We start from the raw sequence: 19,562 nt of genomic DNA on the forward strand, positions 1-19,562 counted from the left end.
GATATCATTCATCTGGAAAGATTTCAGAGGATGTTTCTAAAATATAAGGACACTTTAAAAAACCTAACTATAATACCAATATCAAATTAAACAAAGAAGTAAATAATAATTCCTTAACACCATCAAAGACCCAGTCAAATTTAAAAATTCCCTGATGGCTACGCAATAGAATTTGTAAAAATTAGAGATTTATTGTCACAGGCGGAAATAGAGATATTTCAACCACAAGTCTAGATTTCTGTACTTTTCTCTGAATGAAAACATCTGGCCACTCTGGGTACACATTCTGGAATAGTACCACTGAGCAGGACTAGGGCAGTCACTCCCCCTTTTACACAGGTCTTGCATGCTCCAGACAAGGTCCTCATCACTGCCTACTGTCTGGCTCACTGCACACGCCACACGTCTGTGTTATCTGTCTGGCTCTTGGACACAAGTGACTCTGCAACCCTAAACGTTACTAAGCTAAGAGAAATTACGGATGATCGGAACCCATCCTTTAGTTTGGGGGCTTACTGATGACATAAGTGACGGCCACACTCAGAGTTTAGCCCTACAGACTTGAGCAAGTCACAGAACAGAAAGTCACGACCCTGAAGACAAATGGTCAGATCTGAAGGTCAATCCAAGGGCAGAATGAGAGAAGATGTAAAGTCAACAGACCAGGAAGCCAAGAGAGGGAATGGAGGAGTTACAAGGCACAGATTGATTTGATTAGTTCAAGAATTATTTGGAGAACCAAATTATGCGCTGGGCTCTCTTCTTTGCACTGCATTCCAAGATCCAGAGATGGGTAATGTTGCTTTTAAAGGAGTTATGCCAAGTCCAACACTACATAAAGCCCTCCCTTCCTCCCCATTCATTTGTCAGTTTTGAAATGTGAGAATGCAATCACAGTGGGTTAAATTAAAAGTATAGTCACTGGGGCGAGGTATTAATGCTCTTAAAATTGAAACTAAAATTAAAATCTAAAATGAGATTTCTTACACTCACCTATATCTGTATGTTGACTCCTTTTCAGATATGCTGAAATGCTCCACACTCAGTGTAAGAAAATAAAATGGTGTGTGTTTAACAACCAGATGCTATTCAAAATTAAAAGAGCTTAATTTTAAGACTGGGAGAAGAGAAGACATACAATTTGCTTGCGATGCACACAGTAAATTAAAAACTTTTAAAAAAGGCAATGAGTGTGAAATATTAAATATTTACTTCTCAGGGTATTTTTGTGCACTCTGATATTAATGGGTAATAATAATTACTGTTCCTTACCTAAGTCACACCTAGACTGAGAAATTAAATTCCCAGCATATGGGCATGTGTGCCAGCCGATGCACACGCTTAATTCCCATTATGTTAATGGAACGAGAGAAAATGCACCAATGAAAAAAAGAGAGAGAGGGAGAACCTGGGAAACTTAATATAAAGGGAAATCTGGAAGGATCTGTTTCTCTTAAAAGTAGGTGAATTAATCCCATTAAAATTTCTCAAAATAAATATGCATCCAAGACCGAGAAGCAGAGTCCATAAAGGATTTTACGGAAAAGAACTCGCAAGACTGACACTCGTCAGTCTCCTTGTGTACTAAAAACCTGAGTGTCTTGGAACGCTGGGTGGGAGTTCAGTCAAGGAAATCAGCCTCCAAGTCAAACCCCACCATTGTTCACATCTTTAATGGGAGAGGCCTTATCTTTCTGCCCTTCTATTTGTCAATTCCAACCCCCCATTAAAGAGTGTACCCAAGCACAGTGATATGCACCCTGCTCCCTGGGGCAAACACAACTCAGAGCCACACCTACAAGTCACCCATAGAAAAGGCTATGGGCCCTCATTCAATGATTAATGTAATTAAGGAATCCAGAGCTCTGGGGCAACCTCTGTTATAAATAACCACTTGGATGGCATCAACCTAGACCTCAGCATTTATATCTATAAAGAAGGAAGGTAATGATTCCTATTCACCTACTTCATAAAATCGAAGGGCTCCAAAAGAATGAGGTGTGTGGGAACGTATGGGCAAATTGTAAAGTGCCCTACAACAGCAAGGACCATAGGAACCTACTAGCACTGTGTGTTCTGCTTCTCAGAGCTGTGATTGATTGATTGATTGATTCATTTATTTGTCTATTTATTGTCTTTTGACCTTTTTTCTAAACTAAGAGTGATACGCATCAATCTGCGCACCTTAAATAAGATAAGCAGACAGAAGGTGGGGATATCATTTGTGTTCTCACCACCACAAAATAACACCCATTAACACTATGCATATGTATCAGTCTAAGCCAGTATTTCTCCGATGGGGGAAGGGCAATTCACCTTCCCCCCCAGTGACATCTAGCAATTTCTGGAGACGTTTTTGATTGTTCAAATTCAAGAGGGGAGCCATGACACATTTAATGAGTAGAGGCCAGAGATGCTGCTAAACATCCTACAGTGCACAAGACAGCCCTCTGCAATAAACTATTCAACCCGAAATGTCAGTAGCACCGAGAGAGAATGAGAAATCCTGACCCAAAATACAGGCATATGTAGCCTCCCATATAACTTAAAGCCAGAATCATTCTAAAATTCATTTCATCAAATTATGCAAGGTGGAATAGCATTCCCAGAATTGCAGAATTTATCCAGTGTCAGAACTATCAAAACAACCTAAAGGCAATGTAAAATGAAATTTAATACTGAAATTATAAAATGTTTCTTCATACACAATTAATGGAGGCAGCATTTATGATCATATGACACCATTTACCATTTACTCTCTCAGCTTCTATAACTGCAGGAAGCTGGAGGGATGACAGCAGAGAGAGGAGGTGAGATGGCTTTTACTCAAGCAGATTAGGGGTGCCTCTTTGTCATTTACTCCTACAAAATATATATATTGACTCTCTAATGGAGTCCCACTGATACTAGATTGGCCATCAAGAACACATAAGAGATTCAGCTTATTACGGGGACATCGTTAAAGTAGGAATATTCTTGTGGGCAAGAATTTTTGTTTTTTTGCTTTTCTTATAAATAACTAGTTACAGAGTTGAGAAAATAATGGGTCATATATTTTAACTTTCTTTAAGAAGAGTAAATGTTATCTTTTACAGAGCTAAGAAAACAAACATTAAAACTCCACCAAAAGCAATTTAATAATTAATTTAATGGAAATGGAAAGAGGTCAAATAGGAGAGACAACCCATAAATTTTTTTCATCTAAAGAATAGTGTACAAAAATATACCACTTAAATGGGATCATTATGATAATCAAGATCAGACCTACTGCCTTATTTTTCATTTAGTAATCTGTAGTACCCATCTTTATATGTCCATATACATGACTCTAAACAGCTCCTTTAATAGCACAAGAATGTATGATTGTACGGGTGTTTATCATTTACTTAATTGCTTGCTGTAAATATTTATATTATGTTCAGTTTGAATTAAAGTAAACAACGCTACTCGGAACATCTTCACTGTTACATCCTTACGTGCATTTTGACTTATGTTGTTAACGTGGTAGAATTTGAACAGAAGTTCAGAATTCAAATAGCTGCGTTGTCCTCCAAAAGATGTGACAGAAAGGCAAAATTCAAGTTCCCCTTTATACTTGCTGTTTTACCTTCTTTAACAAGTTTATTCCTGAAAAGGGCGTCTGCTGCCATTCTGGGTGAGCGTGACTGTTGCCAGTGATGTAGTCTACTCTGTGCAACAAGACACAACAGTTTATCCAAAGCTACTTAAACTGAACTGACTTCCCAGCTTTGATTCAATCTCATTTTATTACTGACCACTGAATTCTCATGCAGGTAAAAGTTTACAGAGACAGACCCATAGCAAATCTGATTCGATCGTGAGGGGAACCCTAATTAGCAGCCGATTGTTCCCTCAAACCAGCCTTCTAACCTCATCCAGTCGTCAATGTGTCAATTCAATTTACATACATAATTAATTTTTCAATGTTGTTCCCAAGTACCACACACAGGCTTCCCCTTTCTGATAGGTTCTCAGCAAACACTTATGAAGACCCACATTATTTGACATTTCAGGCCTTCCTTTCGTTGGACCAATAGTCAAGAAGTTGGTCTTTACTTTGCTTCTGAGATGTGCTCTGCTGAAATGGAAGACATTGAAAGTGGTCGGCCAACTCAATCCCAAGGTAAATTAGGGATAAATTAAAAAATAACTACACTCTGTTTTTTAAAAGGCATTACAGCAGACTCTGTTTGTGCCTGGGCATGTGTACCACTTACACAAAATATTTTTAATTAAGTGGAAACGATTCCCCAAAGGTGAGGAAGGTTCCATGCTTCCAAAACATGGACCATGATGCCATGGTGTTACAGTTCTTCTCTCTGGCCACTAGGGTGCTATTTTCTGCTCCATAAAGGAATTGGCTAGATGGGGCCTCTAGCCTATAATACCAACTTCCAAGTGTGAATTTATTCTTTCCTGCCTTGCTAGCAAGTTTTACTTTTCCAGCTTGGCACATGGAATCTTGCAAGTCTCCCTGGAAGGTGACTCATATTTAAATATGAATGGGGCAGCTGGCTTCTGTTATCTTAAAGGGTAACATTATGTCATTGCACATTTTCAACTAGGGTAAAAACAAACTGTGCTCTTTGCACACATCAATTCCAGTAATATATATTTGTATAAGATCACAGGGACTTGTAACTTGTCTGAAATTTTTCCAGCCCCAAAATTAGGGCCAACGTACTATGTTTCTTAATAATTCAGCAACAACAACCAAAATAATCCCCTTGTTACCTATCATGCCATTTCATATTTCTTAAAAAAAACACTGATAATGATAATGATGATGCCAATGACAAGGGCAATGATAATAAATGAACATTTACCACATACCAGGCTTTGCGCCAACAGTTTTAGATATAATCTTCACTACCATTCAAAGAAAAAGAGGTACTTTTTTTTCATTGTTCCCATTTTTCAGATGCGGGCTCCAACCGCTTAATGAGGAAAAGGTCTAAACATCAGAAAATGGCAGACATAGAGTTTGAAAGCAGGCAGTTTTAACTCCAAAGCCCGTATGTTCAACTATTACGATATACGTTCATCTGCATATCTTAGTAAATAATTTTCTAAGGTTCTAGGAAGCAAATCTTGAATTTTCCCCACAACTTATTTCCTCTAGGAGACCTCTCCTGGCCACCCAAGGCTAGATGAGATGTCCTCAACTTCCCTGAGGACCACATACCCAGACCTGTTGGATGAGGCAGCACACTCTATTTTCACAACCTGTTCCTAGTCACTACCTGCCCCACAATGGACTGAGTGCTCCCTGAGGGCACAGATTTCATCTCCTTGAACAGCACCCAGCACTGGGTAGGCATTCAGAGCCTGATCAAATAAGGAACATATGAGCAAATGAGTCCTATATCTTTTCTCTTCGAGCAGCAGTGTGAAAATCTCAGGGCTATATTCCTCTTCTAGTGTCACATCATCCTCCACCATGAAATTGGCCTCCCTGGAAAGTTATCCCAAATCCTGCGTCCTTGTGAGGTGTGTTGGACCCAGAGTCATAACACCTGGGTTAGAGTTCTGGCCCGTCACACCCTTGATGTAGACCTAGGGTTTCACCCTCTTGCCTCCATTCTCCCAGTGGTGAAATGCGCTCTGTAACAGCCCCTGATCCATCCTACAGGCTGTGATGCGGATGAAGTATCGCAACGCAGGCACTGGGATTAGAATAGTGACGGACACAGAGCAAAACCCTAGTAAAGTGTGAGTAGGAAGAACAGTAATAGGAATACATGTAGGTATAAGAGCAATCATATTAGGGGCGCCTGGGTGGCTCAGTCGGTTGAGCGGCCGACTCCGGCACAGGTCGTGATCTCGTGGTTTGTGGGTTCAAGCCCCGCATCGGGCTCTGTGCTGACAGCTCAGAGCCTGGAGCCTGCTTTGGATTCTGTGTCTCCTTCTCTCTCTGCCCTTTCCCGGCTCATGCTCTGTCTCTCTCTGTCTCCCAAAAATAAAGAAATGTAAAAAAAAATTTTAATAAAATTTATAAAAAAAAAAGAGCCATCATATTAGTACTATTCCCTAAAATACTGAGCTTAAGGAATCAGGGAGGGAAGATTAGAACACAGCTGCACTTTTTTAAAAGTTTATATGCTATTTGGTGCTTTCCCTATAAAAGGTATAACTTCTTCATCAAAAATAGGACCACATCAAGGCACCTGGGTAGCTCAGTCAGTTAAGTGTCCCACTCTTGGTTTCAGCTCAGGTCTTGATCTCACAGTTCATGGGTTCGAGCCCTGCATCGGGCTCTGTGCTGACAGCATGGAGCCTGCTTGGGATTCTCTCTCTCTCTCTCTCTCTCTCTCTCTCTCTCTCTCTCTCTCAAAATAAATAAACCGGAAAAAATATCAAAAGAAAATAGTACCATGACTTCTTTAGGTACTAAATAATAATTTTAAAAATGAAAAAAAAATAATTCTTATGTGCCAAGGACTATGCTAAACATTTCTATGCATGATGTAATTTAATGTTTCAAGTTATGCTCTGTTAACCCCAGGAAACAGATTCAGAGAGGTTCAGTCAACTGCCCAGGACCACACACCTGATAAGTTGAAGCATCAGGATTTGAACTTTAATCTGTTTGTTTCCTTAATGGCCTCTCCCTTCCATTAGAGTGAAAGCACTATGAGGCAAAAGACCACATCTGTTCTCTTCATTATCGTATTCACAGCCCACTGCACGGTGAATAATCAGTAATAGAAAATGCTGGAATGTGTGAAAAAAATGAAAGTAAATGAATGAATAAATCCAGAACCTAAACTCTTAACTAGCTAAGTCCCTTAATTATCTGAGAGGAATACTATTTTTAAAAAACACAACACTGACAAAATGAGAAGCTGGGTGAGAAGTTTTATAGGAACAATAATAGTGAGAACCTGTTATTTATGGAGTGGCTGCTTTATTGTTCCTGCACTAAAGCCTTATAAAGATATCTTTAACCCCTCCCCTGATTCATAAGGTAGATATTATCATATTTTATAAATACATTATGTCACCCAGTGATGCAAGATCTGAATGCAGGTCCGATGGTCCAAAACCCAACACTTTTCCCTTCAGGTTTCCATCTCTAAAGTAGGAACAAAGGCAGGTGTGTGCTTGGCTTACTCTCAAACCCAAGGTTCATGACCACGAATCCTCAGGAGATACAAGAAACTTCACAACCCTGTTCACCGTGGCCAAGAAGAATCATCCATGACGCCAGATTACTCTAGGTGCCCTGTGTGCACAGAGCTTTGTTTGGTCCCTTCCCTGTATTTTACAGATTGAAGGAATACTCAGAATCATGTACCTTCTGCTCACTGTTTCCTTCAGGGAACAGATGTACAAGGCTTGCACTCAGACCTCTGAGTGTGAACTGTGACTTTACCTGAACACTTGACACTTAGTTTGATTATACCCCCACGCCTCTGACAAAACGTCATACCAAGCCCGGGATTTGCTTACACCTGTCAGTAAACCCCTGTAAAACCTTCCCATGTCTCTGGTGGTGACCAGTCCTGAAATGCCCTCCCACTTCAGCTACATGCTCTAAATAATGCCGTCTGATGAAAATAGATGAGAATCGATCAATCTTTCATTCAGTTACCCAACAAATAATTGTTGGGTGCTGACTATATATCCATACGTGGTCACTTTTGTAGAGGGCACAAAAAGAGGCACCAAATAAAATAAAAGGCAACAACTGCTGTTGCTGTCGACTTTCCTCACCTTTCTGCACATATAGGCAGACTATTCATCCCCCAAAGATGTTTGCATCCAAATCCTTAGAACCTGTGAACTTGTAACTTTACCTTGCAAAAATGACTTTGCAGACATTTAGGGTTTTGAGGTGGAAGGTTGGCCTGGATTATCTGGATGGGCCCAACCTCGGCACACGAGTCCCTAGCCAGAGACTTTGCCTGCTCAGGTGAGAGGCAGAGGGAGATGGAACCATGGAAGAAGGGTCACAGGGACGTAACAAGGCTGGCTTTGACGACATGATCCATGGGCTGTGGATAGTCTCTACAAGCTGGAAAAGACAAGGAAACAATCTCCTAGGGCCTCCAGAATGGACACAGTCCTGCCAACATCTTGATTTTAACTCAGTGAGAATTCGAATGGTAAGATAATCAATTTACATGGTTTATTTGCTGTAATTTGTTACAACAGCAATAGGAAACCAATGCACACTGCAACCAAAAGAGAAAGCGTTCTCCTAGACTTCCAAAGGGTAGGAAAATTGATTTTTTTTTCAGTATTTCAAGGGTAAATATCAAATTTTATGCCTAAAAATTGGAAAGTACAAGAATGTAATGAATAATAAAATAAATATTAGTACTGGATACACTTGGTACCAGCTGCAAAAATATCTATCGCACGTATCACATTGCAAATCTTCCAAGATCAATATGCAACATTAGTGGATTAAAACACGCTCCCTCACTAGTTGGGGTAGATGGCCATTCCTTTTAACCAGTCAGCAGAACTCCAAACTGTTCACCAAAAAAGAGCTGTATCAATCACTTGATTTTCATTGTTTAACTTCAAATATTTTCATTGGTCACATTCACCTGTAAATTTGTTCTTTCATAAAAATGTGTTTTCCGCTCTGATCATTTCATCCACTGGGAGGAGAAAGAAAAAAAGAAAGATTGGAGCTGTGCCAAAGGGAAAAAAAATTAATTTTCTTGCAGCGGAGGATCTTGTTAAAATGAAACATCTTTCCCATGAAATGGATGCTAACACAACACAACGGAATACTAATAAAGTCCTTTCATAATATTTTTCCTAAAGATTACTTGCATTTTAAGAATTGCCTTTTATATCGCCCCCAAGTGATGCTTAAAAAGATAAATCGCTTCTGAACAAGAGTTACTTTTTCCTTGCATTTCTGGTTAACTTACACATGCTTTTGCGAAGTTATCTTGAGTCAAGGAAACTTCGCAACAGAAAAGATCATTTATAGTTAAAAGGAATAATTTGTATGATTTAAAGAAAAGCTAATAAAGCCCCAGAGTGTCCCAACATAGATAGCACAGGCACACGGCAGGACCATATTTGTGCTTCACAACCTCGGGGGGGGGGGGGCGTGGGGGGGGAGTACTCATGTTTAATATTTCACAAACAAAATATTCATTTTATGTGCATTTAATACATGCAATCTTAAACCCGAGCTTTTAAAAATTCACTTCACGACAAACAGTGAATGCATCATGCTTTTGGACCTTGTGGAGGGGCTCTATAAATTTTTAAGAAAATGTGTATCTACTTTCCTCTCCCTCAAGAAAGAGGATGGTGGATAAAGAAAATGTTGATGGTGTCAGGGTACTTGGATTGTTGGTGAGCAGGTGTGAGCTGGTGAATGAGCCTCTGGTGAATTGAAAGCTTTTAAAAGAGATTGATTCTCTTACCTAATTATTTCAAACATGCTTTTAAAGGTATTAATTACTTGTGGAAAAGATTCTCCATTTGCCTCTAAATTGTTTCTTTGGGTGATTCTTTGCCTGAAAAAAAATGACTGGGGTAAAAGCGAGCATTCTGTCACTGTCATTTTAAATCACGTGTTTAAACAATACATTGACATGTTACTTTACAATTATACAAACTATATTTACACGCAATTAGAACTATTCAAACATATTTAAAATTATATTAAATATTTACAATTATTTTCTATGTAAAATACATTCATATGTAAAATCATTACCTGCATTACATGTGATATATACGTAAAAACATTTGTATGCAGATAAAGGTGTGCAAATATACCTATACCCATATATAAATGTATATAAATGCTAGATTGAGCACCTCTTAAAAGATCTTTGTTTTTTTTTTTTTTTAGTTTGTGTACGTGTGCGTGTATGTCACATAATTCTATGGAAACTTCTACTATTTAGTTCACTTTGCAGAATTGTGTAAAATATAATTACACACCAATCAGCACCTTTGCTACCTTCAATACCTACCCTCCATGTTACAAAGTTGTTTCTTCAATGACTTTTCAGTTTGATCTGCTGGAGGCATTTGAAACTGCATCAAAAAGGCATCTTTGGTTGGCCTGAAACATTTTAAATACATCAAATCTAGAATCGCAGGAGCAGACACCCCTGTAATCAAGTCATCGGAATATTACACACAATTCCATACTGCCTTGTGACTTAATTGTGGACTTTTAGCAGCCTGGGGCATTCAGGTTCACACGAGAAAAAATGTTTGCAACCCCTCAGGCACAGAATATTCTCACTGTGCAGAAGGAACAATTTCCAGTGACAAGAGCCCATTTTGCCAATTTGCTGTCCAGAACTCAGACTAATGAGTCACAGACAGCAGAATAAAGAAATTTAACACTCTTGGCATTAATGAGTAGGGTAAGGATTGGTCATTTTAAATGCTCCTCAGTAATGCCATAAAGTAACAAAATAACATTAAAAAAAAAAAAAACAACCCACAGGCACCTTGGCGTTTGAGCAACAACTTTATTTTAACCCAGCATCTGCCAAAATTTGTAGGAATACCTTCCCTATGCCAAGAGTTCTCTATCTTTTTCCACATAAACATTTGAAATAAAGAAGAATACCTTTAAAAAGTAACCATATCAATTTTGTTCACTCCCATTAGACTTTTAAAAATACTACCACTATTCACCGTCACCCGTCTAGTGTTTTAAAAGCTTTATCGCTAATGTGAAATATATAGATAAGAGAAACACAGAAAGTAAAAAAATCATCAAAAATGCATCTTTGGTTCCCCCAAAATACATTTTAAGACACTGAATGAATATGTAATTGTTAAAACCAACACAGAGGACCGAAGCCTTTCTTTCGATGTTCCCAACAGGATAATAGAGTGTAACAGTTTATAAACACAAGCCAGGAATTAAAATTAAAAACTACCCCAGGTCAGAAATGAGACCACTTTATAATTAGAGGAAAAAACTACCAGTCCCCAGTGGAGATTAAGAAGGGGATGATTTCTGAAAATGTACATGAGAGGGACAAAAATAAACAACTTCCACAGTCTGGTGGCACAATTCTGTTCCCTTGTGATGGAAACACAAAAAGGAGTCTCTAACAAGCTCCAAAAATATGTGTGTGTGTATTTTAAGTAAAATGTAGCTTTCCAGACAACTACGTTTTTCTGCTGGAAATAATGAACTAACATAAAAATGATATAAGGATGTGTGTAAAAAGGACATTTAAGAGAAACAGGTTGAAGAGCTTCATAAATTTACCAAAGATTGAATTAAAGCTGGATGTGTAAGATGTAGTGATAAAACAATTGGGGGCTGTTCCTTCTTTAAGCAAGGATGGTTTGGGCTTTATCAGGAACCGGGCTTGCATAACTAATCAGTGGCATGACCAGCCCCGACTCTGAAACGGGAGTCCCAGGCAGTCCCTTGCATAGAGGCGCAAAACTCATTACGTTTGATATGCCTTGTTCTTGACCTAAATGCAATAGAAATTCTTCCTTGGGGTGCATGATATACATGAAAAAGTACAACTTCTTTTTAAAACGCCATTAGAATATTTTATTGTGTGTGGACATACACTCTTGTTACTCCTAAATGCTATTCTATTGAGTACAGTTTATATTCACTGGCAAAGCGAAATCTCCGGGGAAGCCAGAGAGGGAATGCAATTTCTAGTAATAACAGCTCACAACAGTGAATACTATCCACTTATCCCCACAATTTCCAGCTATTTTGGACTCCTTTCTGAATTAACCTTTCATATCAAAAGGAGCAATTCTGCACACTAGAGACTCTGGCACAATTTCATGCATAATTTATTCACTCAGTTCAACATTAAACGCACAGTCCTTGACTTTGTCAAGGTGGATTCTGTTGGCAGACTTCACAAGCAGCAAAACAGGAGAAAGGAGATCTACAGTTCAACCTCTTCACCTATTCTGTCTGGCAAGAGATGGTGGTGGGGGTGGAGGGAAGAGAAAAATAAGGCACAGAGCTCTGTCATCTGTAGAATCCCTGGCAAGAACACAGTATTTTCACATCAGTAGCCTCTGAAAGGTTTTGTTTTGTTTTGTTTTGTTTTTTTCTTTTTTTAAAGCCCAGAACAACTGAAATAAGCTTGAATTCTGTTTCACCAACCAAAGTCTGGGGCAATTTGTTACCTGACCAGCCCACCGCTCACAGGAAAACAATACTTGTGTCTCGGGTTGCTTAGTAGAGGCGGGTGGAAGAAATGAACTTGAAGCTGTTATTCAAACAAACCCACACATTAGCTTGAGGTCATATTAGAAGGGCTCGTTTTAGAGACTTAAATAACGCAGACTTCCCAATGAGATCCCAAATCCCAGATATGCACTCCCAAATTGGCCTTCAAGAACAGAGACATGGGTTTTTTCTCCTAAACTACCCATTTGAACCCTCCGAGGAGGGCTGTGTGTATAACCAGTTGTAAAAATGGAACCCTGATGCACCACGAAACTGTTCCTCTGCCTTCTCAGAGTCGGCTGAAGCTCAGAGTAGACAGGAAATCCATTTTCTCTCCTTTAAAGGCCACCTTCCTCAGAGCTATTCAGTCAGATACCTGAGTCCAACTACTGTTTAGGTTGAAACCCACAGATGGCTCTTCTTCAGTCTCATGGATTACAAACGATTCGGTTCCTCCTGTAACAGATGGGGTTTTTTTTCCTGTTAATGATGACTATATAAATCCTTAATATATGCCAACAACTTTAAGTTTTCACAATGATTACTGAATTAATTCCACTGATTCCATGAAACGTCACCAGGAGATGGTTAGTCACATCACACGTCGCCGATGAAGAAACTGAGGCTCTGAGGTCTCAATGATTACGCAGACCCTTGCAGGCCTCGCTCTCCGTTGAAAGGCAAACCACGAAACGAACGCAATAATGAAATTTTAACGCTGAAACAGATTCAACGTGATTTCCCTAAACGCACTAGACAATGGTCTCTAACTTATCACTTGCTCATTAAAATATTACCTGCCAGAAGCCAAGGCCCACTTTCCAAACCCGTGAATAATATGAGGCCCAAGAGTGCACAATGAGACGCCTTTGGAAATACCACAAAATGCTAGAACTTTTCACACAGGACACCTTGGCAAAAGTCTTTAACTCTAAACTTTCTTAGCCGGCTTCCCCCACAGCCTAGTTAGGAGAAGCCCAAAGCGCGTAAATTGGAGCCTGACCAAAACCGAGCCTCACTTTTATAATTTGCCTTTCAATTTACTGCAAGACCATGAAAATTAAATGCCTCAGATACCGTCGAAGTAGCTCACTGAGAGTTCAGCCATTCTCCTCAGTAACCATTCAGCAGCGTTTTTATTGTCTCGAGGCTCTGGATTTGGACCAAATCCTTGAAATCTGTGAAAACTCAGAGATGAAGCAGGTTTTCAGTTTATGACTTTTTCAAGCCAAAGATTCCCATCTTAATGATAATATAACAAAATGACCTACCAAAATCGAGTTTACAAGTATCGTTTTCCTCTCAATTCCATTTCCTCGCCTCCCCAAGCCACTGTGCTCGGGAGGCAGTGGGAATACACAAGGAGCACTGGATGGGTCGGACTCAAGATGGCTGGAGTCCTTGACATGCCCACCCCTCACCTCCCTTGCTGCAACGTTCCCAACGGCCATGAGCATCACTACAGTGGCCTATAGCCTCAGGTCCCTTGGAGCAAGATCTCCTGCTTCCGGAGTGACAATCACGTCACAACACTTCTAGAATCCTATGTCTCGGAAGCTAAACACTATGTCAGGGCTCTACTTCCCGATACATGCTGGGAACCATGTCAGTTCCTTCACTTCCTGGCCCGGTGACCTTGGGCACACGTCTTCATTTTTCTGCACCTCAGTTTCCATGTTAGGAAATACGATGAATACTATCTCGGTTACGGAACTCTCGTGGCAATTTAAGGTGGTAACCTTTTTTAGTTGCTTAACTCACAGCCTGGCACAGAGGAGTGCAGTAGTCACAGGTAACATTCATTTGCTTTTCACCACAGCTTTCGGTTTAATCTTCATAACACAGAGGTTATCCGCCATATTTGTCAGACAGACGCGGAAGCCAAACTCAGAAAGTCAGTCACATGGCTCAGAAGATAAGCCAAGAGTTGGCCTTGGGACATCTATCTCTCTTTGACATCAGATCGCGAGAAGCTTACAGGGCCATCCTGTGCTGCCCCGCTAATAAATGTTACTCAAAGGAGGTCCGCAAGAGCAGACAGAGTATGGAGGAGAGATTTGTGAAGGGCCATAAACTTACCTCGCAGCTAAATAAATTTGATTTGCTACTTATTCCTACATCATCGTCCAAGCACTCCATAAAAGGGCTGTCCAAACAGGTGCTCCAGCAGGGCCCCCTCGCCCGGGCGGGGGGGGCATCCAGCCACCAGTTGCTGCTTATACCTGTGACCTTTGCAGAAAACTTGCCTTTGGCAGACGGGAGCCGCTTCCTCTGAGACAGAGACCTGCAGGGGGTGGGTTAATCAATATTCTCCAGGGAAGGAGAACACAGAGAACGTGTATGTAGAAATTTCGCATAAGGAATCGGTCCACACGATCATGGAGGCCAGCAAGTCTAACTCTGCAGTGTGCCAGCAGCCTGGAAGCTAGGAAAGCTGGTGGCACAGTTTCAGTACGAAGGCCGGCAGGCGGAGACCCAAGAGAGACGATGGTGCAGATGAAGTCCACAGGCAATGTGCTGGAGGATTCCCTCTTGTTTGGGAGGCTGGATTTCTTTGTTGTATTCAGGCCTTCGACTGATTGTGCAAGGCCCACCCACATTATGAAGAGCCATCTGCTTTACTCAAAACTCACACATTTAGATGTTAACCTCACCCAAAAACATTCACCAAGTGGACACAGAAAATTTACTCTCACTGGAGCGTGCCCCCAGCCTTCCGCATCCAGATGGCCAATGACTGATTAATATAGGATTCAAAGGGTTCAGGCAGAATGACTTTATGGATCAGACTGAAGCTAGACTTCATATAAAATCATATCCTCACTTGGGACTTTCTCCTTCCCTATTCAGCTTCCGTCTCTCTCCCTCTCTTTCATCCTCTCTCTCTCTCTCTCTCTCTCTTCCCCACCCCCTCTCCTTCACTTTCTTTCTTTCTCCCTTTCTCTCTCTCCCTCTCTCTACCTCTCTTTCACTCTCTCTCTCTCTCCATAGCAAATAGATTAGTGTTTTAAATTTCTAAGTCATATTCTCTGACCTTCTTTCTCTTCTGTAAGAACCCCCACATGGAAAGGCAGGTTTACAGAGCCAAACGCCTTCATACAGCATTCAACTCCCTCCATGCCCTGCGCTCAACAACTTTGCTAAATTTACCTGACAGCCCAACCCTCCCCATCAAGGAGGTGTCTGAGTCCATTTGGGCTGCTGTAACAAAAATAATATAGATGGTGTGAGTTGAACGACACCGATTTCTCATGTTTTGGGAGGTGGGGAAGACCGAGATCAAGGCACCAGCAGATTCAGGGTCAGTGAGACCCCAATTTCTGGTTCATAGAGGCCATCCACTGGCTGCATTTCCCACAGGTGAATGGGGCAAGGGAGCCATCGGGGGGCTCTTCTGGAAGGCTACTAGTCCCATTCATGAGGGCTCTACCCTCGTGACCTATTCACCTCCCAAAGGCGCTGCTTCTTGATATAATCACACTGAGGACTAGGTTTCTACGCATGGAGGCATCGTCATCCACCTGGCCTGCCAAGCCGAAACACGGGGTGACAACTTTGGCTTCGGTCTCCTTCAGTCCTCCAGGTCACCACTGAGTCCACCGAGCCTGCCGCTTCCACATTTCTCCACACTCTCACGTCTTCCCCCTTCACACCGGAAGCCCCCTCATTCATCCTCTCTCAACTGGACTGTTAAAATCCTCCTAATTCCCTGTCTCCTGTCTCTAACCTCTGAACATGGCATCCAGGCCGAGCATGTTACCTGACCTCACTGACGAGAGTCCCGAATCCTTCTCATGCTAATAAGGCTTTTCTTGATTGACCCCTACAGACATCTATGACCTCTCTACCTTCCTAGATCCCTCAGCCCAGCATACTCCGACGTTCCCACTGCTCCCCACACATCCTATCATCTTACAGGCCTCCAAGGACCACTCCTGGTCCTGGGTAACTTTACAGCTGTAGTGCTGTCCACGTGGAAGGCACCTTGCCCCCTGAGCCCACACACAACCTCAACCGACTCCTCCCCTCAACCGACTCCTCCCAGCTCAACTGCCACCTTCTGTCCTCCTTTGGGTTCTTCTAAAACAGAGCCTGAATCCAGCACTTGAGCACAGATGATTGGTTTGCGAAGAGATTGCCGGAAGCTGGATGTTCCCCCAGAAACAGGATGTTTATCAGAATTGTTAGTTTAGTTTAGTTTAGTTTAGTTATTTTTGAGAAAGAGAGAGAGCATGGCAGGGACAGAGAGAGAGAAAGAGAGAGAGAGACAGAGGGAATCCCAAGCAGGCTCTGCACAGTCAGCGCGGAGCCTGATGCGAGGCTCAAACTCACCAACTGTGAGATCATGAGCTGGGCCAAAGTCAGATGTCTAACCAACTGAGCCACCCAGGCGCCCCTTAGAATTGTTATTGTAAAAGTGGAGAGACAGAGCATTTACCTATTGGCTTTCATTCCCCCACCAGTGGGAGGTCGCCCTTGGGGGCATTAACTACCTGGGCAGTTCCCACCATACTTTCAAGCCCTGATGGATGAGTGAAAGCTCTCTGACAGAAACGCTGAGAGGCCCCATTCACACCGCCAGTGGACCAGAACCAGTGCCTGTCTGGCAAGGAGTCAGAGGTAGGCAAAGAGGAGGTGATGAATGCCCCTCCCCCCAAAACACCTGCCACACATGCTTTGCAAAGCTTTCTCCTTCCCTTCCAAAGACAGTTCTTCCAAAGCCCTCTGCACTTAGACTTCCTACAGCACTTGGTCGACTGTGTTATGATTGTCTGCTTACTGCTCTCTCTCTTCCTCTCTCTCTCACTCTCTCTCTCTTTCTCTCTCCACCCTGAGCTCTGAAAGGACATGTGGGGCTAGTAAAGCAGTGGGTCTATACTTTTCCTCAAATGTCTATTAAAGGAATCAATCAACAAAGTTTTTCTGAAGCCACTCCGTGGTACTGAATGTCTAATTCCAAATATTTTGAACACAGGTAAAAAGGAAAACCAATTCCTTAATGTGAAGTTTCAGATCCGCAGCCCTTCCCTGTCAAATATACAACCACATACTTTAGACTCAGTCAAAAACGCTATAGTAAAGTCCTTTTCATCTTGTCCTTTGTAATTTTAAAAGTAATAAGTAACAAAGACAGAGGGAGCCAAACGCTCCAGGCTGAAGGAATGTAAAATGTATACATGTATATTTTTTAAAGTCAGTATTCAATACATCTTTATTGTATTTTCAAAATTTTTTTCTTACTGTAAACGTAATCAATAACAAGTTACCTTTAAAATAATTTAAGCAAGTGTCTATATATTTTTTTCTATTCCAACTTCATTCAGATTAATCTGAAGAATTTTTTTTTCTGTACCCTTCTTTTCCTGTTTGCTTGATGGACCCTGACATAAATTCAATACGAATATGGGTGGCTGTTCAGAGGGGCAGCCTAGAAAAGTTAAGTGGCTGATCACAATAACAGCCTCATCCTAATTGCAGGATTAGATGCACATCCTAATCCAAAACAATCGTGTTCCCAAATTTCTATCAATTTAAAATGGAATATTCCAGTGCCTTTGATTATTTTTCCATTTTATAAAACATACGACTGGGAAGAAATGTGCAATACATAACTCCTCAACAATCCTGAAAGGTAAAGTAAACTATTGTGACTTTTGGTAGGGTTAGGCGTGCCATTCAACAGGTATTTATTGAGCACATATCATGGGATGGCATTGTGCTAATAGTTGTATTTATAATTAAGCACACAGAGCCAATCTGCCAGCTCAGACTCCAAAAGGTCACATTGTCTTGAGATGTTATCATCAGACTCTCGTGGAAAGCCAAGTTGACACCATTTAGCAAAGCTAACCAATATCCCACTAATTGTGCATACACCTAAAACAAGAATTTTTCTCCCTTCAAAGATGTTCACCGTCTGTTAAAGGTGGTAGTCCCTACAGTTTTAGCCAATGTCTATATTTAGATTTACATTTCAGCTGTTACCTACCCTTTTCTTTGTCCAGAAGTATTTTATCCCCTTCTGTGTATATATAATATGTTATATATTATGCATAAAATATATAAAATGTAATATATATAAAATACATATATGAATATATTTCATATATGAAATATATACTCTATATAAATATACATATGTGTATGCATAAAATATGCACAATAAATATAACCTATATAAAATATACATAAAATACAATCTATAACTTTAACAATTTTAAGTGTCCAATTCAGTGACATTAAGTGCATTTTCAATGTGTCTACTTTCTGTCTCTAAGAATTTGTCTATTCTAGGTAATTCATATAAGAGGACTCCTATACTGTTTATCCTTCAGTGTCTGGCTTATTTTACTTAGCATAATGTTTTCAAGATTTATCCATGTTCTAGCGTGCATCAGAATTCCATTCCCTTTTGAGGCTGAATAATATTCCTTTGTATCAGATGCTATATTTTGTTTATCTACTTCTCCATCGATGGACACTTGGGTTGATTCCATTTTTTGACTATAGGCACAAATAATGCTATGAACACTAGAGTGTAATTATCTGAGTTCCTGCCTTCCATTCCATTTGGAGCTAATTTCTTGTATGTGACTTAAGGTAAGTCCAACTTCATTCCTCTGTATGCAGATGCCAGACTGTCCTCTCCTCTTGAATGGCCTTGCATCTTTGTTGAAAATCAGTTGGCCATATATGTCCTCTTACATATTTGAATTTAGTCCCAGTGGGTCACTTGTAAAAACTAAGCACTAGAGAGCAACAAAAATTCAATAAGTCTCACACTGTCTGCAAAGAGAAATGGTCTTTGACACTGCACAAAACATAAGATTTTTAGCATGGTATTTGCCAATGTCACTTAGATCCCTTATTTTGAAAAATTTTGATATTAAAAATACTAAATTATTATTTAGCCCCACATCTAAATATATCACACGACACACGAGATACAGAGGAGCATTGACTCCAGTTTTCACACCGACGTAAGGGTCACTTAGATCCCTTATTTTGAAAAATTTTGATATTAAAAATACTAAATTATTATTTAGCCCCACATCTAAATATATCACACGACACACGAGATACAGAGGAGCATTGACTCCAGTTTTCACACCGACGTAAGGGTCAGTTGCATTGCACCCACCTGCTTCAGTGTTCTCCAATCCATGAGGGCTCAGCAATAACTCCATTAGCAATGACTTTTAGCAGGGCGACCGGGTGGCGCAGTCAGTTAAGTGTCCGACTCTTGAGCTCAGTTCAGGTCATGATCTCATAGTTTGCGAGTTCAAGCCCCAAATTGGGCTCTGCGCTGATGGTGTAAAGCCTGCTTGGGATTCTCTCTCTCCCTCTCTCTGCCCCTCCCCCACTGTGCATGCACGCT

At 40.7% G+C, this 19,562-nt stretch overlaps 1 long non-coding RNA gene across 3 annotated transcripts; it reads right to left on the bottom strand.

Annotated features, from left to right (window-relative positions):
- Window positions 1–2,798: 2,798 nt before the first annotated feature.
- Window positions 2,799–19,166, bottom strand: LOC113594619 (uncharacterized). Of its 3 annotated transcripts, none has more exons than XR_008297046.1 (6): window positions 13,456–19,166; window positions 13,262–13,362; window positions 12,561–12,640; window positions 9,978–10,069; window positions 9,420–9,512; window positions 2,799–8,633 (listed from the first exon to the last, which is right to left on the bottom strand). It is a non-coding gene; the product is annotated as an uncharacterized LOC113594619 (long non-coding RNA). The 3 variants fall into 3 exon arrangements; XR_008297047.1 differs by having other exon boundaries at window positions 16,101–16,211; XR_003415019.2 differs by having other exon boundaries at window positions 13,262–19,161.
- Between the last annotated feature and the right edge of the window lie 396 nt (window positions 19,167–19,562).

The sequence above is a fragment of the Acinonyx jubatus genome, chromosome A2 (assembly GCF_027475565.1).
Source record: "Acinonyx jubatus isolate Ajub_Pintada_27869175 chromosome A2, VMU_Ajub_asm_v1.0, whole genome shotgun sequence".
NCBI lineage: Eukaryota > Metazoa > Chordata > Mammalia > Carnivora > Felidae > Acinonyx > Acinonyx jubatus.